The sequence below is a fragment of the Lates calcarifer genome, linkage group LG6 (genome assembly GCF_001640805.2).
Source record: "Lates calcarifer isolate ASB-BC8 linkage group LG6, TLL_Latcal_v3, whole genome shotgun sequence".
NCBI lineage: Eukaryota > Metazoa > Chordata > Actinopteri > Centropomidae > Lates > Lates calcarifer.
The window spans coordinates 23,377,668-23,402,001 of record NC_066838.1 but is presented as its reverse complement, the minus strand read 5'-3'; the positions used below and the strand labels follow the sequence as shown (position 1 = coordinate 23,402,001).

At 39.3% G+C, this 24,334-nt stretch overlaps 1 protein-coding gene across 1 annotated transcript in view; it reads left to right on the top strand.

Annotated features, from left to right (window-relative positions):
* Window positions 1–24,334, top strand: part of syt6a (synaptotagmin VIa) — a 78,068-nt gene that overhangs the window by 2,227 nt on the left and 51,507 nt on the right. The window lies entirely within an intron of this gene.

The following is a 24,334-nucleotide window of genomic DNA, read 5'->3' as shown; positions in this document are numbered from 1 at the left end:
GTAGCTCTCAAAACTAATATCCCTCATTTATGTTTTGTGGAAAAAAGATGATCTAAATCCTATAATTCTTCTGAGTATCCAAGACTGAATTGAATTTGCTGTAAACAAATCTTTGCCTCTATAAAATGATAATTTTGTTTTTGTTAATTGTTATGTTTTAGTATTGACAAGGTTGTTACACATATTTATAGGAGACCAGCCATGACTATAGACTCTAAAGCAGTAGCTGATGACCTGTATGTACTGACTAATAATATAAAGTTTCCTTTCCATACTTCACAAGTGGGTTCTACTAGGTGTTCCTAAACCCATAATAAAGTTTGTGTGTTAAGACAGTGTTTAAGAGTTCAATAAATCTGAAATCAAAACTAACATTTGTTTTAGTTACAGTTTAATAACAGTTACTGGCAGTTAGTAGGTGTAGTAGGTTTTTGTGCTGTGTGATTTAAAATCTCCATAGTTCATATCATTATGACACACATGTTAGCTCAGTTAGCTACGCAACAATTACACGTAGTTACTTACACATAAGTGTTGCATTGTTGTGTTACATTAGTGGATATTTTGTAACTAATATCTTTATAAATCAAACAACAACAAAAACACAGTAAACATAATAACAAGGCTAAGTTCAAACTCAAACAGCTGATGCAAATGGCATGTGTCCTACTTTTAGATAGAGAACACATCTCTTTCTTTGTGCATAGTTATTTATTATTAATGAGTTGAATTTACACATTAGGAAAAAATGTATTGATTTTTTTGGAACAATAATTGTGGTCACCCCCAAGCACTGTATGAAGGTGGTTTAAGGAGCATGATTCACAAGACATCAATCAGTCAATCAATTCCATTTGATGTCATTTCTTTCCATGATTAATGGCATAAAAACAGACAAACCCCAAACTCCTTTCATGGTGCAGTGCAGCATAAAATTGACTAGACAGTTACATCTCTAACACTGATGCTTTACAGTGTATTTGCTTTTCATTTGTTGTGATGCTCTGTTGCATATTTAAGGGCATGGCATAGTCACTGTGTAAATTATTGATATGACAGACTGCAGCTTTGAATGTCAATACATCTCCCTGGAGACGAAAAGTGAAAGAAACCCCAATACAAAAGTTTGATCAATAGAAACCGAAGGACGGTTTGACAGAAGTGAAATGGAATAACAGGGAGAAAGCAAGAAGAGGTAGACAAGTTATAAGAAATGAAATACACAGAGTTGCTGATGAAGGGAGAAAGCTGTGAGGCTGCACAAGTTTAAATCCTTGAGTCTGTTTGAAAACAAATCCACAACTTGCATGCACAGTTGTATGTTGTACCTGGACCTGGTTATATAACACATGATAATAACTACCTTCTTATGTTGTGTTGCAATATCAAAGGTCATGGCGTGCTTTGGTTAATTGAATTCAAACTCTATTGCTGCACAGCGGTGCCTCTCCACGGGGTGACCGATATGAAGGGCTCGATAATAACACATCCAGGGCTTGTTGAATAAGTAGGTGTATTATTTGTGGATCTGGGTGTCAGGGAAAAGCAAAACATTGGGTAGCAGCATAAAATATTGAACAAACTCATCTTTATTGTTCTCTTCTCCTTAACTGCATCACACTGAGAGACAGGATTCTGCTAAGGCTTGTTCAGCAAACCCTTCCCTGGATAAATAGTCAACTTTTTTTATATGCATTCTTTTAAAGGTTATTATTAGTTAGTGCATTCAAATTTGTATTGTTATTTATTATTTTCACTTGGAGTGTTATTTATGATTGTCTACAACCTGTGCAAAATACACCTGAGGGCAGATTTGTTTGGGCTAAGAGAGGAAATATCCGTATTCAGCATGCAGGGGTAGTTTAAGAGGTTGTTATACTGGTACCATCCATTTATTTATCCACAATAATTAGGCTGATTCACTTGGAGTAAGAGGTGTATCCCAGAGCATTTAATTATTTTCTAAAGAAAGAAATTGTGCTCTAAATTGCTTCCCCTGGACTCTACTAAGGCAGAATAAAAACATAAATTCTATGTTTAAATGTTTCATGGCTCAACAGTGCAACCTCTGACAGGTACAGCTCAATCCACCAAGTACCAAATTACAGATTTTCTCCTCCACAGAGTTTGTGCTCATGATTTAATGCCTTGCAGCTGCCATAATGTTCATCATGCAGTGAAGGAGCATGGTAGAGCAGTGAAATGAGCTCTCCTGTGCTCGAAGTTGATCCACATGAGCCACATTTTATTTGTTGTTCCATGTTGCAAGAGCCCAGCTACGCAGTTCATGTGCTGTCAGCCGTGTCATAAAGAGCATCTTTCAATCAGGCATCACTGTGTGTCTGCATGCCTGCCTAAGAATCTCAAAACCGACTGAAAATCCCCCGTCAAATGTTTGGTTGTCACTATTATGACTCACATGCAATACAGGGTTAATGCCAAATTACACATTGAGGCCACCTCCGTGTTCTTAAAGCATGCTCCCTTTTCATCACGTCTGTGTTTACATGCCACGGTGAGATTACAGTTAAATTGGAAAATTATAACATCACATTCATGGTCACTCATCTGTGAATCTCGATCATTATCAGATGTCATCCTTCTGGTTGCTGAGCGAGTAAATTGCAGAGGAAAACAAAACTGCGAAGCATAATCATAAAAGCTGTCAGATGTCAGTGATGAGATTGAAACGCTGATGATTGAAATGTGTTTCTTTTTGTGTCCTGTCGCTATAAATCACAACATGTGGCTAAGGAACTTATAAACATGCACATTTTCTGCATCCAGTCATCAGTCTTGGTTTTGCTTTGCTTGCACTTGCATATTATAGTTTATCTTATATGTAAGGTACTTTTTTCCCCTTTCAGTTGCTGATGCATTCACATGGGGTGAAAAACACTCCAGTGTTGGTTTACTGTGATTAATAATTTCTGAAGGCATGGTTATCTGCTTGCCTGGTGCTCACAGCCTACATGATAATCTGCAGTCTAATCCAATCATACACCACTGATGAGTGGGACACTACTTGTGGATATTACCTCTGCTAGCACATCTGCATTTGCTGAGTGCACACTAAGAGAAATATAGTTGGAATCTGCAAAATCTTCTCTGTTCTCTCTGCACTTGCAGTAAAATTGCCTGACGTCCCTTCTCAGTCTTTCAAATTGAATATGACTGTGATAGTTTATGCTGCCATTACAGAGGCCATCAAAGTGCCTAAATGGAAGATTAGAAGCCATTTATCCTTCTGAAAAATATATTGTTTAGAGATTCCTAGACAGCGTTTTTCCAAGACATCAGCAAAATGTTTCTGTGGTTTCATTTATCATTATACCGGCCCTCTATTTCACACACACAAAAAACAGTTACTTCTCTCCCACTACTGAGGACTCCTCACATATCCATCTGCTAGTTAAGTTCTCCTCTCAACACGACACAATTAATCATGCTGTCACACAATCTATGCATGAGTGCTAGATGGCCCAGGGTTACCAGGCACCGAGTGACACAGTCAAGCAAAATAGCAGAGGATGTTAACTACTCTTTTGTGTGCAAAAACTATTTTCATTATCGCCGCAACCATGCAAGACTTTTAAGTATGTGATTGTTGGAGTGCCCATTAGTCATCTTGCCTTACATAATTATTTTGTACACTCAGAGTCCACTTTAATCAGTCAATCAGTAATCTTCAAAGATGTCATGCTCTTTCAGTGGGCCAGACAAAAAAACAAAAAGGAAAAAATCTCTCTGAACTGAATAAAAAGAAATGAATTCTTCACCCCAACCACTCATTCTAACTGTGCTCATTACATGCAGTTAAAGTAGTCTCTGGGATGCATATGATTCATCCAGTTAAAATGAACAAACTGCCATAAACCACAAAATGTGTTAAACAGAGATTCAATAAGTCTAAGTGTTATAATAGGAACAGAGCCACAGATGTGGGTGACACTCCAGGACTGACACAGCGACTCAAAGAAATAATTGGATATGTCTATATTTGGCTCTGTGTTTGTGTATTCCAATCCTCAGCCTTATTTTATTCGTCCTGAGTACATGACTGATCCCTCACCAGCACCCTCCCAAATAATCTTCAGATATAAGATGCCGGCTAAATGAAGAGCTAATAATGAAAAAGCAAGTTTCTCCAGCTTCCCTCATTTCTCCTATACCTCCCTCACTGTGGATACAGGGGAAGTGACACCAACACAGCAGTGTCCCCGCTGACAAAACTGTTCATTTTGGTGGTTTCTGTGGAAAATAATAAGACATTAAACCCTGGGAGGGCTAGAGAGCCTTATGTTCCTTGCAGCCTGTCTTCGAAGAGCAGCTTTGCCTCCTTCTCACCAAAGGCGCTTAGATTTGGGGGGGCTCCTGCCTCCTGCCACATTTCTGAGGCAGCTGTGTTATTATGGATGGAGATTACTGAGTGTTGGTGGGCAGAAGACGACCTCAACTGATTATTAGGGAAACAAAGGCTGCTGCCTGCCAAGGGGTGGCCTGCTGGATTGCTGCTTGAATGCATTTATCCGACTCTCTTTAAAAAATTCTCCCATAAAAAGGTTCAAAAAGGAATCCCACCATTGTATCTCCGAAATCAAAGAACCTTTTGCCACAAAACGTTTCACTATTAGTCCTGAAAATAGAGCATTTTATATTACAGGGGTTCTCTTTTTATTTGCCGGCGACTAGAGAGGGAAGCTACAGCGCTGTGCCAAGGCAGGCTGTAGTAACCCATTAGAGAAAGTGAAACCAGAGGAGTTTCTTGATACAGAGTATGCCAACTTCTGACTCGCGCACTTGGGAGTTAGGGATGGGTGATTGGTTCAACTTATAAGGCCAGACTCCGGGAGGACCGAAATTGCAACAGCAGCGTTCTTGCTGACATAAACAGCTTAAGCTCGGCTCTGGTGATTATACTTCAAGACAACTGTACCTGACTGTACTGTGACAAAATAATCTCAACTCACAAGTCCACTGACAGTTCTTCCTCTTCTTTGGTTAGAAAAAATAACTAAATTAACAGTGGGCTGCAGTCAAAAGATGCACCTGTTCCCAATCAAAATTTGTATTTCATACATGTAAGAAGCCCAAAGTCCACAAAGGCAGCACTGTTGTACTAAAGTCAAGCAGGTTTCAGTTTCTAATAGTGCTACAGTGAATGCTGATTTGTCTTGGAAAGAGAGCGACTGTGTTGAGTTACAGAAGCTAGTGGAACTAGTCCAGACTTGACTTGGACTTTGGATCTGTCGAATGTCGACATTTCTCTTGAGTAATAAAAATAATAAACTTTATTTATACAAAACTTTTTAAAACAAAGTTACAAAGTGCTTAACACTACACATTACAGTTGAACCACAAATGAAATATTTCAAGACTGCAACGAGGCAGATGTGACCACTCAATTAAAAATAATAAAAAAACATTGTTTTAAAAACAATAATAACAGTGATATTGATAAGACATGTTGGTAATAGTGTGCTAATATTAATTAGCCTTTTCAAGAGGACAGTGTCAAGAGAAGTGATTTAAAATTTGATTCTGATTCTGTAAGTCTCAGATCTTTAGGGTATATATGAAGAAGATGACAAACAGTAAGTTTTCAGTTAGCGTTGTAAATGAGAAAGTTCAGGCCTTGATGCTTTTTTTGCATTAGTATTTCTATCCTTGTTTCTTCCTCTGAGTTGTTGTGACTGTGAAACGTCGTTTAAACACACCAAAACAAAGGTGTAATTTGAAAGTGTTTGTGATGGCGGGGGCGGTATCAAAACAACAAATCTTTTCCCTTTATCTTTAAGACTGACAACTAAGATATCCAAGGCAGTTGGGCGAATTGCTGAACCAGTTTGCTCCTTGTGTGATTATTTTCTGCCTTGCACACATTAAAATTGAAATAGAAACTGTTCTCAATTGCTGAGACAACAGTCAAGGCTGTGTTTATCTGCACAGAAACAAATCTCACGCTACTGCTCCACAGCCAAACATCCTATCATTCTGCCCGAATGATTTCATGCTCTGGGAAGCTGAGGTTAGGAAGAATATATCAGGTAGGAAGGGACAGTAAGAACTCTGAGGGCTGGAGCACCTTCTAAATACAGACAAACTGATTTGCTTTGCCCATGTTTTAACCCAGGTATATTGTCATTTTATTGCTCGAAGGGCTGTTAGATCTCTAAATTGTCGTTATAGCACTTTAGTATATGCTTGACAGGATCCACAGGCTATCTGATTCACCCACTTTAACACAATTTGAATTCTCAAAATTATAGTGGATGAATCATCGACATTTGGTAGGAGAGAGAAAATCACTAAAAATATATCTGTATTTTCAAGCTTACTCTGTGGCATTTACTGTTCATAGGTATATGTTTCTATTAAACAAATAATTTTGTATTTTGACAGTTACACTTTATGTTTATGAGACACTGATAAATATCTAAACCTTTCTTTGGCCTATTTAACACCTTAATTTTAATTTCTTAAGCCTGCATGCACTCCTGAGTTCAGCTGCCATAGTGACTAGATCACACTTCCTCCTGTGGAATGAAAACAAGCTCATTTAGTTTGTCATCTCTGGCTCTGTGTTTCTGCACCTGCTCAGTACAAGGCTATAATGTCTTAAATTACTAACACCTATCAGACCATAAATAAGTAGCCCTGTGCAGGAGATCCTTGAATCCTTATGAGGCTTTTGGGCCTCATAAAGAAGAAGTAGTCGTCCCCATATTGACTGTCACAGTAGTAATCTTACTTAAGACAGGTAGAGTTCTTAATGCTAAAACCAGGCTAATACTGATAATAATACTGATATTTAGTTCATGGAAAAGTTGCAGTCGTTTAGAGGCAGATTTCTTGCTTAAATTTATTTTTTGACTGACTAATAACTCTAGCGTTCTAACATGCTCACAAAGGCAATACTAACATGCTAAAGTCATGACTGGACTAATGTTTACCACTTTAATCATTTTAGTTTCATTTGTTAGCATGCTAACAGTTGCTAATTTGTACAACAGTACAGCAGCTAAAAATTGTTGTGGCCCTTGACTCCAAAGAGCACCTTGTTCATTGAGTGTGATTACAAAAAAAGACACTGTTCACCAAACAAAGACACAGCATCTACAGTAAGTATTGGGCAAATAAGAATTTTGACATGGTAACAGCATTAGATAAAGAGTGATAAACCAAAGTGAGGGGGGACAGAATCTTACCAATCCATATTTGTTTGGAAAAATTTGGCTAAACTATCAAAAATCTGAACCTTATGATGGCACTAGAGGAAAAGTCAGGGGATCACGAAAAATAGGATACAACATGTAGGCACCATGAATGTCTATTCAATATTCTGTGCCAATTCCTAGATACTAGGATATTATTCATCCTCTGGGAAACATGAATGTTTCTTATAAAATTTAATGGCAATTCATCTAATAGTTGTCAGAACATCTCAGTAAAAAAACTTACAGTCATGCTAGAAGAACAATCAAGGAATCACTAACATTTGTGGTCCCCAGAGGATGAATCCTACTTATGCTGTTCATTCATCCCTCCTTCCACTAAACCATTAACGCAGCCATTTAAGAACTGAAATATTTCTAGAGTCCTCCACCCAACACTCATCAGCAACATTTTTCTACAGAATCAGACTGGCAGCTTCCTCATCTGATCCAACTCACCAACCAAAGTTTAACGGTTGACCAGACACTCACCTGCGAGCAGGAATGACTCATGCTCAAGATTCAGTCGTTTCTCCATTAATGCGTTTGGCTGACTGTGGCTTGTAAACACACTGCGGTTGCCAGAACAGCACAGAGCAGAAACAGCTACAGCATCTTGTAAACCTCAGACTAGAAGGATAAACCTTAACAAGAATGAGTGACAAGATGATATATGGCTTTCTTTCAGGTCTAAGAGTCTACAGACACACTAGTGGACAGTATTAACATGCCAATATTTGGCAGGTCTAATGTTTTACCATGTTTAGAGTCTTAGTTTAGATTGTCAGCATGCTAATATTGGCTAGTTGGCATTAAACACAAAGTCCAGCCAAGGATGTCTTTGACTTTGCAAGTATTTGGTCATAACACAAGGTATTGGACGACTAAAATTTTGACTTGATGACGACAAGAGGAAAAGTCAAGGGATCACCAAAGTCATCGGGACGCATCATCTGGGAACCATGGATGTCTTTACAAAATTTTGTGGCAATCCACCCAGAGGATGTGGATAATAAAGTGAACATTTTCATGACTTGCTGGTGTCACGTAAGTCATGAGGATTCATCCTCTGGCCGTCATGGATATATGAACCAAATTTAATGGCAATACATCCAGTAGTTGTCATGACATATCACTCAAAACCCAAAACATAAACCTGATGACAGCACAACAGGAAAAGTCAGAGAAACTTCAGAATGGACCAAAGTGGTGGACCAACACTGTCGTCCTCCTTAGCATGGCAAAAAAGTATAAATATTTCCATTGAACCTGCCCTCCAGGAAACGATACAGCAAATTGTTTCACAGGCAAACAATTGCACTGTGGGTCCAGTTTTATTGCCAAGATTTGTATCCTGCAGAGTGGGAACATAACCACAACACTGTCAGTGAGAAATACAGGCAATTAAATAACTATAGGTCTGGATAAGGTGAGCCTCATGTTTTATGCTTCTTGTCTAAAATAAAGTTATTTTAAATCTGAGAAAATGTTGGTATTTTGTAAGCAGTGTCTTTCACAGTCTTTCTCAGTAAATGTTGCTTTCATGCTTCATTATGGTTCAATTTGTAGCACAATGTTTTTGTCTACAGCATTTAAATTCTTTGGCTGCAGTGCTACCGCAGAGGTCTCCTTGTCAATGCCCATGGTTGCAAAACATTAAGTTGCCGAAAAGCACAAATTATGTTTTTGTAAGAAATAAATTATTGGTGAGAATGGGTACCCTCAGTCCCCCAACAATGTACATTAGAATGAAAAAAATAAATAAATAAATAAAGTTTATGTGGATCCATAAACCAACTGTCTAATCCATAAGGCATTGTGAATGTTTAATGGTTATTTTGTTATCTGTGCTGGTTTGCAGTATAAGGCTAACAAGACATCTTAAGATGGAGCAAATAAATAGTTAAAAGGGTCTAAAACAATATTCATGTTTTCTGAAGGCCTTCACTCAGAATGAAAGACAGTTTTTATGATCTGGAAAGGTTTGTCTTGTCCATTTTATACAAAAATGATTCAAACTGCTACATAATGCATTAAAAACATGAAAAAGGAAATACAGCATAAAACATTAAAATGCTCCTTCAACACCTTACTGTCCTTTAGGTTCCAACTTTCAAAGCAGACCGTTTCTTCTATGTCTGTCTCCCTCTAAAACCCAGAGAATAGATCAAAGACATCATTGATCCTCTCCGCCTTCATTTGGTCTCAGATCTGAAGAGTTGCAGTCTGCTACGATAATCTTCTGTACACGCCGGAGAAGCTGCTGTATTTACTGTACTCAACTGTACTCAGTGTGTGTTTGTTTGCTTTTAATGCTATACAGGACTGCACTGACTTTGGGAGTTTGACAAGTGGTGATCTTACCTAACAGGACATACTGAATAAGGAAGTACAGATATATCAGAGTTCATAGATGTTTGGTGGGCAAGCTAATGCTATAGCATACATTAAGAATTACAGGCAATTAGCACTTTCAAAAGCATAAAACAAAACATGAAAAATTATTTGTATTTATAATATTGCTGATACATAACATATAAAGGTATAGTTCAGGAATAGAAAAATCAATGGCTCTTTTGTCTGTGCAAATAGTGAACCTAAGTCATGACATCAATGCAGCCTCTTATTCAGCATTTCTTTCATTTCATCTTTCTGAGAAAGTTAAGCATGTCTGTCTAAAAATATCTACACTGTTTGTTCCTCTCAGGATTCTCAGCAACAATATTAAATTGTTTTTTCAAAAACCACCATCCTTAGTGAGTCAATAGTCGTAGTTTGAGACAGGCTCTGTTCTATAAGGCTGGATTTTTAGTTATTAATGTAGCTACAAATGTCTGTGGGATTCTGCAAGTTCTCTCTATTGAGCTACATCCAGGTGGTGATTAGCTTAGCTCAGCATAAAGCCTGGAAGTAAGAGGTGACAGCTAGACTGGCTCTGTACACAAACAGAAATTGTAAAGACGACAAGTTTTATGGAGAGTTATAGGCTGTAAGTATCTGTTTGTGTGCAGAATTAAACATTCAATAAACAATAAAGTGTGTCAACCGGTGAGCTTTAGAGCTGTTGGCAAGTTTATAGAGTGGTGTAGGAATGAGTCCTAAAACCAGGAGGTAAGTTAGCATTTTTTAATTCTATGACATAAAATACATAAGAAAATACTCCACTTGTGATTTTTAAAGCTTTTATGTGTCTTAAAAAAAGACAGTTGCTAACAAGTGGCCAAATGAGACAACAGGGTTGTTGACGTCATAAAACCTCACATGAAAACCAATCTACTCACCAGTCCACCTTTACAGCCTCAATATGTTTATAATCCCACTCTTACAACTATCACTAACTTTCTAAGAAGAAAGCCTTTTGTAGAGGTCAAAGCTTAGTGGTGGTGATGCTTTACTGTGGTGTAGTTTGTTTATATCCTAACATTAGTTTTTTACATTCTGGTGATTGTATTTAGGCTTCAAAAATCATAACAGTGGTGTTCATTTGTGAAGATTATCTGATGAACTAAATGTGTTAGTGTCACAAACTTTTGTTGGTCACAGAGTCTGTTTTTTGCGATAATCCAAAACCCAATGAAAAAATCCCATTGGCTTTTTATCGAGGGAATGAGGGTGATGCTAACTTCCGGGTTGGACTACAAAAATACATCATCCCTCTACTACTCTATTACTAAACTTGGGCTAGCTGTTTTCCCCTCCCGTCCTTACGCCATGCTAAACTGATCAACTCATAGCTTTAGCTCTGTACTTAATGTGCACAGACTTGAGAGTGGCATAAAACTTCTAACTCTTAGCAAGAACTTTGTCTTCATCAGCAGTGGAATGCAATCAACCTCAGCTGTCTTAATTATTGACTGAACAAAACAAGCTATTCTTGAAGTCACCAAGAAAAGTGCTTGTGTTGTGTTTCATTATGTCTAGCAGGACTAGCCTCACAGATTGAGACATGCCATTTTAATTTATCCCATTATCCACCCAAAGAGATACATGTTCTCATTTCCTAACAAGTCTTAAACAGCATTAATTTCCTTCAAAGTTCTAAAAATATCTTGAGGCAGTAGCATTAGTTGTAAAATTTGTAAGGAAAGGTTGTGTCGGAACGCTACTTTGAGGCATTGCAAACTTTTAAAATAAAAGTGGGATTGTTTCAGCAGTGGATTGTGCTGCAGGAGGCTGTTCAATCCTTTTTGTGGCATTTCAGTCAGCACTATCAGTAGCACACACTCCCTACTGCAAGCTACAGTCTCGAATAAGCTCATTGACTCAGTGTTGAAGTTTTACTCACATGAATCAATCTCTTTTTAATTGGTTAATCTAGCTATCAATTTTCTGCTGCTTATCCAGGTCCAGGTTGAGTTAATTTAATTAATTATATCATTAGGAATTATTACTGTATACTACTGGGAAGTACTGAAATAATGTGATATAATAGATAATTCTTAGCTGTGTTGATCCTACTGGTTTTTCATGATGTTTTAGCCAGTAAACCTGGTTGTGAAACAGGTATTAAATAGCATTTTATGTGGTATTAGTGGTATTATTGTAAGTCATTTGAACTGAAATCACACCACACAGAGCTATGTACCAGAGACAGAGATGATTTGTCTTCTCATCACATCCTGAGCTCAGTGGTGGTCTTAATTTCCATGAAAAGTGAATGGAAAGCTCTAACGCTGAGCTCTCTTTTGGTGGGTTTGCATTGCGTTGACCTGTAAAGCAATTATAAGAATACCGAATAGGGAAAAGCTGATAGCATTTACATGCGTTATGATTGAAATGCATGACGGCGGCTTCTGAGAATCGACTCCTCTGGACTCTATCACTCTTCGGGGCCACGCTGACAGGAGCTCAATTAAACACCTCATCTCAATGACATTCAGGACATGTTTGGATGAGATACCGCTCTCTGCACATTCCACCTGGACGCAAAATGATTATACCGATCCCTATCCATACTAGGGCAAATGTCACTGTCGTTCATCACCGTGTTGTGTACTCAGCCTTATTGGAGAAAAACAAAATGATGTGAAAGGGCTTATGGATATCCGTAAGTATTCTAAGCCCTTTTGAGGTCCTCACGAAAATAGCATGTGTGCGTTTCATTGTAAATCCAACAGGCTCTTGTATAATTTTCACTGGCAGATCTATTTGTTCTTCATCTGTTGTATTGTAGACACAGGGAATCATCCATCAAATCCTGCTCACACAATTTAAGACTGTTACTAATGAGCTTAACTATGAGTCAAAATAGAAATATTTTTCTCATTGCCCCACAGCTGAGTGGGGAATCTTTGATTAACACATCGTGACAATGAAAAACACACACACACACACACACACCGGGATACACCGATGCACGCTCACTGTAAACTGTAGAAATCCTGCCACTGTGGCCCCCAGGAGAAGTTTGAAAGTGCTGATTTTCATTAGCATAGCTTTGAGTGAGCCAGCCCTTTGTCATGCATTTGCCACGATGAATCAAGTTCAACATCTGCAGCCACCGGGCTGTCACCACAGAAAGATTTGCCAGAGATGAAGCTGATTTGCATATCAAACCGAGGACCTCGTGTGCCACAACCCCCCTCATTTGCTGTGTAAAATATGCCCGCACCTGCTACAAAATTATCAATATGACCACCGCAACCCTCCTCATTTATTTATAGCTTATAGGCAGAATCCCTAATGACAGTGGAGAGAGACGTTTTATATCTGTAGCATTATTAGTTTTACTATTGAAAACGAGCTCTCTCAGCAGTTGTCTTCATTATCGCATTAATTCACCATTGGCATCAGTGGACTTCTATTTGGTTTCTTTAAAGCACTTTTGCCGCTGCAGAGCTTTAAATTATTTAGGGATGGAAATGCATTTATACGAGAGACACTATTTTGTGTTTTTTTCTAACTGTCGCTCATGAATAATTAACAAAGAGGATAAAATGTACTGCGCAGTTAAAGCCGAGACATTTAATCAACGTTTTATTCTGTTTAACTTATAGCAGCCGGTCATTTCAACAGATTGAATATCAGCCGTGCCCTGAATGCAGAGAGAGTTGATAAGTTTTCTTCCTTGATTTGATTCTACTGTGATATTTTCAGCTGCAGTTGCCTCAGTTAATACAACTGATATTATCCTGCTGAGTTTTATTTATCTAGTACATGATACATTAGTTACATGCTCGAATGTATTTACTTTGATGTGAAGTTTACCTCAAACTTTAGCGTACAGATAGGATTATTATTAATGTGTTAAATGAGGAGGAAGTTAGATGCTCTTCTTGGTAATGGTGCATTGCTTTCTTTATGGCAGGTTATTTCTCCAACCGTCTCAAAATGATGGAGTATAAGTTAACAAAGAGCCATTACATAGAGCAACATTATTTGTCTCATGCACTGGACACCCTTGGATAATACCTTCTAAATAATGTAGTGGCAAGAGGAGGAACCGATACACTGCAGGTCTATTTACTTCCACCATTAAAGCTGTTACATTGGTAGAGGCAGGAGCCCTAGGGCGAGTTATTGAGTCGTTTTGTTTTGATATCTATAGCTTGTGGACGCAGGTAGCAGTGAACCTGTACGCATTACGAAGACTCAGGGGCACAAACGAACGCTGCGAGTCAGTATCAGCTGCAGCAGAGGCAGGGAAGTAATTGACTCTTTTGAAAACCCGCAGCCAGAAACAATTTGTTATTTGCCTGTTAATCAGGATTACCCAATAAGAGTAGATCCAATCATCAGGAGCAGGAAACGCAGTAGACCCCAGATCCAACATTCGAGGGAGGGGAGGAAGGAAGGGAGGAAGAGGAGGGGCGGGGGCTTTGATAAGCTCTCAATTATCTTGGCTATCTCGGAACAATAGCCCACCAATGTAGACAGCGCAGTATTTACGCCCTGGGTTAACTCACTTAAGAAGGGGAGTCAACCAAGATCTGGTAAAACTCAATATTGCTCTGTAATTAGACAGGCATGAAATCATTTTTCTGATGCCTTATTTGTCAGGGGGTTTATTAAATTACTTTGATTAATGGTTAAGTTGGTAAGAACATAATTAAGGATAAGGTCAAGCAAGTTCATATAAAGTTCAAAATAATACAGCAAAAAAGTCAACTCAATTATTTTTTTGCTGCACCGGGATTTTTTTTTATTTTTTATTTTTTGGTCCATCTTAACAGCCACAATTTGAAAATCAACTTATTTTAATGGTCGAATAAGATACGAGGAATTAATTTGGTTTGAATCCACAGAGGTTTATGGGAAAAACAACATGGGGATCAGCTACTGGAGATATGTTTGCTTTTGTTGAGCTTCATTAGCTGCAGTGTCCCAACAGATACATTAAGGCAATTTCACATACCGGTTCACACCCATTTACATCTACACACAGTCACACACAGCTGCAAGGTTGGAAATCATATGTGAAATGGATGCATACACTCAGCTGCCAGTTTATTAGGCACAGGTGGATAAAGATAATGGAGTTTAATTCAACAAGTTTTTTGTTTTTGTTTTTGTTTCTGTGAAAAAAATAGAAATATCTCTTGATATGAAACAATAGCAACACAAACTGCAGCCTCCAAACTAACATGAACTGGATTAAATACAAGGCTGTTACATTAGTTTTAGCTGGTTGTCTCTACTGTTACAATCAGTGTGTATCAGCATTTCTTAGTGACCATTTGTACACGTTGTATCCAGCCTCATGTAATAATCTCTCCCTCCCCCCTGTCCCTCTCTGTCTCTCTGACTCACACACACACAGATAGTTAAACCCTCATCATTACAGGTTGTAAACGCTCAGGGATCACAATCGGAGTGATGGGGGACCGTGAGTGCGAGCGGCGAGACCTGGCAGTCACAGGTGGTTCAGCTCGGGGGAGATTTATCACAGGAGACGCTCTGACCTGCAGGGACCAGCCATGTCAGTCGACCTGAGAAAAACAAGCCCAGTGGTCGTTATGAAGGGTTTGTTTTGGGTGGGTGGGTGAGAGGAGAGGGGGGTAACGGAGGGAGGACGAAACACGAGTGGTGGAGGAGGAGGGGCATGGGGGGGTCATTAGTCGACAGCGTTTGTTGGTGTATTGAATATTGCCCCTGATTCTTTTGTTTCATTTGCTTCTCTAGCATTGATGTGATGCAATAATTATGCCCTTAAAACACCTGGGGGCAAATGTGATTCATTAAGTCCACACACACACACATGCAAACACACATATATGGCATGCATACAGCATGTCCATCCACTTAACAATCCTGCCCTGTTTACAGGCACATACAGACCGAAGCACAAACACATGCACACAAACATGCACATGCATTCAAGTGTGTTTGTGTGTTAACACACTTGAGAGATTCTGGAAAAACACGGAGGAGAAGAAGAAGAAGAATCAGCCGAGGACGGAGACAAGTTGCGTTTATCTTCTGCATGCTAGGCTGCTGCGTGTGTGTGTGGGTGTGTTAGTCCCCCTTGGATGAGCACACACGGCTGAGGATGCAGCTGGGAGCATGAGTTCTGACCGAGAGGAGTATGACATGGTCTGTCAGAAAGCTGTGACCCTAATTGTTGACCTTTGCCTGCACAACAGCACACTGTTGGATCAGGATACCTGTCAGGATTTCCTCTTCCTGTTGTCCAGCCAGAGCTCTGACCACAAAGACCAGGGTAAGTACTATAATTAACTCCTGATCTTTATTGGGCGCAAGACAGCAGCTTTCCTGATGTGCTTTTTAAGCCTCTGTGATTAGTTTCCCCCTCCACCACGAAGAAAGCTAATTTTAAAGCATGTTGCTGCTGAATACCAATTGTAGCTACAATCTGTCTTTTTGCAAATTAACATGTGGTTTCACTTTTTTCCCCTATTTGTTTACCACATGTTCGGTCACAGACGGTTGCTCAGACATGGCTTCGACTGAGCTAAGCAATTAATACACCCTTAATGAGTTCTTGTGACCCCAGGGCAACAGGGAGCAATAGGTGTATAAAACAAACTCACACTGACTCCCCAGTTTGCTCCAGAGAGCAGCACTTCTATACTGTTAATAGATAAGCCTTAAGGCTGACTAATGCCAGCTGATGCTGTTCTGACCACACAAAGGAAAAATAAGGGATGAGAAACCTTTTCAGAAATGTATATTCCTATGCCTGAGTGAGTAACAAATATGAACATGTGAACAGTTTGTGTAGAAGCAGTAACGTGTATTTAATCCGCTCTGCAAAGTTTAAACATCCCATATTGGATTTTTGACTTATTCATGAGGGGTGATTTACACATCTGTTGCAGCCTCGTGCATCTGTTGCTTTGGCACTTGAAGTGGGCTTCACCCTATTTAAAGGAATAATCCTCCACTCTCCTTCAAATGCATTGTTAACGGAGCGGCGCTGCGTTAGCCTCTGGCGGACTCGTGTGTGTTTTAAGTCTTTGTTGTGGGAGTTCTAGCTGTGAGACGGTGGCGGTCAATCTGACACAAACATTGGTTCATTTGTCTGGAAGCAACTTGTGCATGTAGTGTTGTAACACAGATAACACTATATAAGATATGGCCAAAGGGAGTGTGAATAATTGTAGCTTTATAGATTTAGAAAGACAGGCTTCCCTGAGCACTCCTAGTGTAATGATTTTTAGAGCTAAAATTAAAAATACCACTTCACTTTTGTCTGGAAAACTGGATTCTGAGTGCAGAAGTGTCCCAGTTATGTAATCTGTTCCACATTAGATATCTGTACGGTAATCTATAATCATTCGCTAATCCATTCAAATTCTATATGTTTCTTTCTTCCAACCAAAAGAGTTTGTTCCAAGTTTTTGAGAACTGATCTGAGGCTCTGTGTTTGACAGAAACCCTGGCTCTTTAGCTTTGTCAGCAGTTGCACAGGAAAAAGGAAAAATATCATTTGTGGCTGCTTTTTCAAAGATGGGTCCCTGTTCACAGAGTGCTTGTCACACCGATCCCGACCGAATCCACTGTCACCTCACATCATCCTCAACGGAAGAACTGAACGTACATCACAGTGCCACTGGCATCCACTACTAGGCGGTGGGGACATTAAATGCCATTGCATGTTATGTTGCCATTGATGTAAATTATTTCTGCCACATGGAAGCTAAAGACAAGCTGCTTCGCATAATGTTGGAGGATGTGTAGGGTGGGGTGGGGGGGTGTATGAAATGTCTCCTTGTATATATGTTCTTTGGTTTAATGCACAGATCTTACAAAGAGCAAAATGTGCTTATGTTCGCCAAACAAGATCTATAATGGAGGGTGGGGATTAAACTGAAATTGGAAGAAAAGATTTTCTACAGATTAAAAAAGACTGATTCTTCAGCTTATTGTACATTTCCTTCTTATAACACTTAAATTATAATGTCCTTACCATACTGTCATGCCAAAGTTTGTAGTTTGAATTAGTCTCTGACAATGTCTATACCATAAGGTGAGAGGTGGATCATCTGTGTGGTAAATTTTAGAGGTAGTGCACTTGCATATACAGTGAGAAAAAAAAAGTGTGCTTATCCCAGAGCTTCATGAATCTTATGTACAGAGAAGAGAGGAGAAAGGAGATTGACTGGGAGGAAATAACACAAAGAACTAGAGTTTGTGGTGAGTTCATTGAGGCTGACTGAGAACACAAACACTGGCTCACTCCCACACACACACAAGGCTGGTGTTGCAAGCTAATGTACAGTTGGTACATTGGCTGTTTGGGACAAATAAACAGAAACAATGCTGAGCAAGTTACTTAAAAACAATGAGTCAGTACATATGAAAAAGTAACTAGATTACTTTATAAACTACTGAGCAGTAAAACGCGTTACATTACTCGTTACTTCACTCGCATTTCCGAACTGCCAGCTCCATCAAAGGTGCTTTTAAACTTCAATCTGGAGGGATTTACTGACCATCCAGTAGCTACCTTAGCCTCGCTGACTGTACACAGCTAGTCCAGACCTTAACCAGATTCTGGACCAGCCTTCTCACTGAATACACAGAGATCAAACTGATATCAACCTTCCATCAAACTCACAGTAAGATAGTGAATAATCGGACTCCTACATGTCGAAGTAGCGGAGTGTTACTAGGATAAATAACTGTAATTACACAACTGCTAATTGTAAACCATTATGCTACGTGTTTCTGAGGAAAGTAATCACATTTCTGTAATGAGTGAACAAAAATGGTCCAGTGATCAAATTCGTGTAAATGACGCTTGCTTCCACTTCCCAAGTGGGAGCCAGTTAGCTTAGCTGGCTAGCTTCCACTTTCTGAGTTGAAGCCAGTTAGCTTAGCTGGCTAGCTTCCACTTTACGAGCAAAATACAAAATTAACAGTATGACGGAGCAGCTTAGCTTAGCTTAAATTGCTAATAACAGTTGGTAGCTAATGCTAGGTGAGCTTGATGAAAAAGGTTGTTAGCATACAGAGTGCCACTGAATTTGACAGCATGTCTCCTGGCAACACCAGCCCTCAGACTGTCCATCAGCTGTTGCCACGGAAACCCTGCCACCCACCCAGAGGCTTAAAGCTTAGACTTTGTTTTTTAGCTTCTTTCAACAATTAGAAAGATATGCACAATGGCTGAAGTATCACTATAGTTTATATCTCTGAACACAAGAAGTGAGAATTCAAATTTCAGTTTCTGATCACTTCATAAACTCACTCTAATGTGCTTTTTCTAACAATCAATTCAACAATTCACATCTGTTCCCAAATCTAGAGTATGCACCTTCTTCAATGTGTGCATATAATTTTCATTTTTCCTCCTACGTCACCTCAGCTTTTAGGGAGATTTGAGAATATAAAACTGTTGCTTTCATCTGCCCCATTTTCTCCTCTGTGACAGCACAAAAGAGCACATTAGCTTTGTGAACATACAGATGTTTGAATATATCTCCAGCTATCAAGCTCACAGCAGCAGTCATTTCACCAGAGCAAATTTGCCCCTCTAACTCCCCGCTGTTGGCTGAGCGTCCCTTCACTAGTTTCAAATCGATTATGATGAAATAAGAACAACTAATTTGGAAGCCTGGGACTTTAATTCCGCCGTCCTGATGCGGCTGGGAGCTAACCCATCGTCTTTATTGACCAATTTGTTGAATCTTGAGCTGGCCGATTGTATTCCAATCAAGGCTGGAAATGTCGCCGTGTCGAACCCACCCGCCGTTCATGTGAAAGGCAACACAGGACTTTTTCCAGCGAGATAAATGAGAGCTCAGATCAGCAGCTCACACTCTGCTGAGCGAACATTTCCCACTGATCAACTGCCTCCTTTAGACATTGATATTCACTCCAGAGCGTTGATGGAGGTTACAAAACATATCCCTTAAGCCTGTGTAGCTCCTGAATGGCGAGGTGTACTTATAAACCCACCTTCCACCCCCTTCTCCAAACACACACACACACACTACACTCGCGCTCATTACAAATTCCCACTTTCATTATCAGCTGCAGCTTCAGGTGTGTGGGCTTGAATTGACAAGGCTTATTTTTGATCACATTATTTCTCGCACGCCCATCTCATCTTGAGGTTTATTAGGCAAGACCTTGGCTGGCAGAGGACATTAGCATCAGTGGATCATTCATTTAGTTCCCACTGGTCTGTTCCTCTCTGTCCGTGGTATTTTGCAGGGGGGGGGTGGGATGGGATGGATGGTGCATTGCAGGTTGAATCCAAAACAGAAAAACAAGAACATCAAATTAACTGCACTGTGGAGATTAGGACCCCATCCGAACCACCATGCCTTTCAATAATTCATACCCACTGTCTACTGTCTCGGTATTTTATTGATACAACATTTCACTGTAGACCACAAAGGAACATTGGAGACATGGTCTGTTCCTGTTCTGAGAGATAACACGCAGAAAAATGTCTGTCTCAGCTGTCATGAAAAGACCAAACGCCAGTCCTCAAAGGCTTGTGCCATTATTGCTGTAATCATTAGAATAATAAAACACATTTTTGTGTTTTTTCCCCCCAAGATGCAGCATTAGAGAGGTTAATGTATTCATATGTATTCATCCAGCCTTTAATCCTTGCTTTGCACCTTTGCACAAGTGGGGAGGTGTAAGATGATCTAATGTAAGGGAGTTTTGATGACACCGGGGGTTAAAATCAAACAGATACGGCAGAATAAGTAAGGTCAGTGAGCCGGTTCACTAGGAGGAAGAAATAATGACCGGCCAAGTGGAACACATTTTTCATTAAAATGGACGCACTAAAGACAAAAGTCAAACAGTGGCTTGAATACCAATCAGCTCTTCTGTGAGCAGGCTGTGAACAGCATTATAAACGGGAACGCCTTCATCGTTCTTTCTCTGAAGGCTTTCCTGGTGTTTCCTCCCCCACTCCACATTTTAATTTTGAAGCTCAATAGCAACTGAGATGTCCCCAAAGGGGGTTGATTTCCAGTGATGCTATCTGCTCCTCAGTTGAACAGCTGTGAAACTATCGTGAATGTGAATCCATCTCCATGAATAAATAATAAAAATCCTTCTCCTTGGACTCAGTAGCGCAGACAGTCTTGTACCTTAATGTGTAAGGTGCTTGGCAGGGCAGCGCTCCCTGCATTGGTTCTCTCCTAAAAAATGCATCAGTGTCATTAATGGCAAAAGTGTTAGGAGGATGAGTAATGTAAAAAACCTGCTGTGTGATACCCAGACCGGCGTACCGGCAAGGCCTCTGCTGAGCTATTGAGCAGTAACATTGGTTTACTGATTAAAGAATCAGGCCCCAAGCGAGTGCAGCGGAGAGAGCCTCACAGGGCGAGCATGAAAAATTTCGTGCTTTTGCCATCTGCCCCACTGGAGCATAACACTATCCCACTAATTAGTACAGATATACAACAGTCGAATGTTAATTGACCCCCACTACTGCTGCTATTTCTGTTAAGCTTTGAAACAATTAGTCCCTGATTTCAGACATAGGTAGACAAAAGCAGGCTGCTTATTTATAGCCAGCCAACACTGATTTATGTTCTTATTCCACAGCTGTCGTTAGCACGTTGTATCAGCTAACCTCATGCAATAATATCAACATTAGTTGGTTTAAAAGCAGTCTCTCACTGACTTCAAAGCAGCTATAATTGATATTGTCTTATAATAATTGCAAAAAACAGTGTGACAATATGGAAGGGGAATTATTACCTAAATCTACAGAAATGTTGCTAACAACTTTCTAACTTTATCCCACTCGCTAATTTGTAGTTAGTTATGTCATGACGTAGCTACTGGATTTACATATATAAATAAAATCAAAGTCAGTTAAGTTGAAGAATGACGTCAAACTGTCAAACTAGACGTACCTGACTCTAGCTAGCTTTGCCATTAGCTATTATTATTCAAGTTTCTGTCATCACATCAATATGCATCTAAATCTACCTGTAGCTTCAACAACATCGAAACTGATGCATTGGAATGAACTCGCTCTGATAAATTCTGTGTATTAACTGTAATAGTTAAACTTAGCAAAAACAAAGGAGAAAAACAACAATGGGGATCAGTGATACTTTCACTTAGCAACTCTAGTCAAGGGAAAACTGATCTGCAGCTCATCTCACCAGCTTTACAGCAAGTTTAACTTTACTGTTTTAATTCACTCTGACCAATCTAATAGAGTCATCCTTAGTCACAACAGGCAGCTGACTTCAGCAAAAAAATCTCTAAAAACAAACTGTACACTCCCTGCTCAGTTAGAGCAAAGCAATTAGCAGATAAAGGAGGAGTTGGTGGAGACCAAAAACAGAGCTAAAAGAGAATGAATGCTGAACTAACACTCTTCAAGTGGCCAAAAACACGACTCTGAATTAATGTGGCTCCGTAACTGCTGCATGTGTAAATAAGAAACAAGTCTTTGTCTCTTGTTTGGAGCCACCACCCTTCAAACTCTGTATACACACATTACTGTTCTTACTACTTCTTTGGCATGCAGAGAAATTAAAACGTGACAAGCCTGCTGTGCCTGGGTATGGATGGTTTAGAAGGTGCAAAGGAAGAGGCTCCGAGCTTTTAGTTTTTCTTTTGCTTCATTTGACTTCGTCACGTCACTGATGTCAAGCTCGTCTCGTCCGCCTCGTTTTTAACGAAGCCCCATGTACCTCTTCTGTCTCAGAGTTTCACTGGATGGTTCTGTTCATGTAGCTGTGTTTTTGTCATAATGGCTGTTGAGCTGTCTGTCACTGTGAAGGCTTCAGGCCTCCGGGGCCGACACTCCTGTCACGCTCACACTGTTGATGGTGTAGAATCAGACGTGGGGCCTGAACACTTCATCACACAAATTAATGTGCAGTCTTGGAGGGTAATATCACTAAATAGTAGAACACTAAAATAGAGATCTGTAAGGACATGATTAACACTGATAAGAAACTGCAAACTGGACTGACGGTGCTGAGAGACATCTTTGTGTAACGTAGTATATTTCTGTTTTGTTGTAGAGTTTCACTATCAATTAACCTACAGGATACTTTCTCGACCAATTACTTTCTTTCTTTCTAGAATAATGACAAATACCCATTATGACGTCCCAGAGCCCAATGTTACAGATTCACATACCTACTTTTATTCAAGTGCATAACAGTCCACTGTAGTAAAATATTCATTTTATTAAGAACAGCATCAGATCGTCACATTTGAAAGGCAGGAACCAAAGAATGTTTGGCATTTTTGCTTAGCTGAAAATTTCCTGTCAATCAACAAACCAAATAATTGACAAACAGTCTGAACTTTTATCTCAGGAAGTTGTTTTTACATTGATCTCTGTCATTTGGATGATTTTGGAGCTCCAAACAAAGCTGGAGGTTTATCTCTTCAACAGACATTTTAGCTTTTAACTAATTTAGCTGTCTCTTTGAAAACCAAAATAGCTCTTAGTTTGTGTCAAATATAGTCCATGATACTGTAACACAAATGGACAGGAGACCTGGGCATCTGTGTCCATTTACCCAAATGCCGCACATAAATACAAATGTAATTTACTTGCACTTAATTTGATTATTTCCATTTTCTGATACTTTATACTTCTGTGGCACTACACTGCAGATTCACATTTCATATATTTTACTCCATTACACAGCTGTACATACCATACAGATTAAGATTTTAGAGACAAACCATGAGATCAGTTTCTAAAATATGATACCAAATACCAGATAATACAGTATATTAAGAAGTAAAATTGGCGATTACAGTTTGTCCCACAGTCCAAAGACATGCAGGTTAAGTTAACTGACAGTGATAAATTGTGGGTAGGTGTGAATGATCGTCTCTATGTGTCAGCCCTATGATGGACTGCTGACCTGTACAGGGTGTACCAGCACTGGTCCAAGAGGAGACAAGTTTTACTGACATTGCTGCAGTTCCTACAGATCAACTACAGATGTCAGTAAAGGCGATAAATGACATGATCTTAGTAAGTTGTTTTTGAAATTGGTATTTTTTGTACTGTTGTTTTACAATAATCCATTTCTAAAACAAACAAAAAACTGACAATATTTTAGCCAGATACTGATATGCACTTTTTAAATGGATGTTGAAGTGAGATCTAGAGTACAGATATCCTCTCCAAAATCAACTTAAATATGCTGCAATACATCTTTACAATCATAAATTCTGAACAGTCTTAACCTCCTGCAGGTGCCATCTCAGTTTTGGGTTGATCTCTCAGATTGTTTGAGTACATAGTCTCATTTTCCAAATTACTAGGGAAGTTTGCACACAATTATCAGCTAGAAAGCGACTGATCTCACACAGTTCCATTCATGATATAACTTCATATTGATTTATTGGTCAGACGTGACAATATACTGTGAGTAAATAGTTGTAGTATAGTAAGATAGGTATAGTAGTATTGTATGCTATCTATTTTATTTGCGATTAAAAAGCTCCAGAAGAAAATATCACTGGTTACACTGTAATATAACTACTGGAGAGACAGAGCAGGATGTGCACATTTTTTCCTGACTCAAAGGAAGCAAAGGTGGCCTCGCACTACTGACCTTGATTGATATATTTTTTTCTAAATGGAAAATAAGTCTAAAAATACATCAGCCTGCAAGCAGATACACAAGCCCACATCTACTTGTTTTATAGCTGCAATTATGGCAGTGATTTGGTTTGAAAATATTTTGATTTAA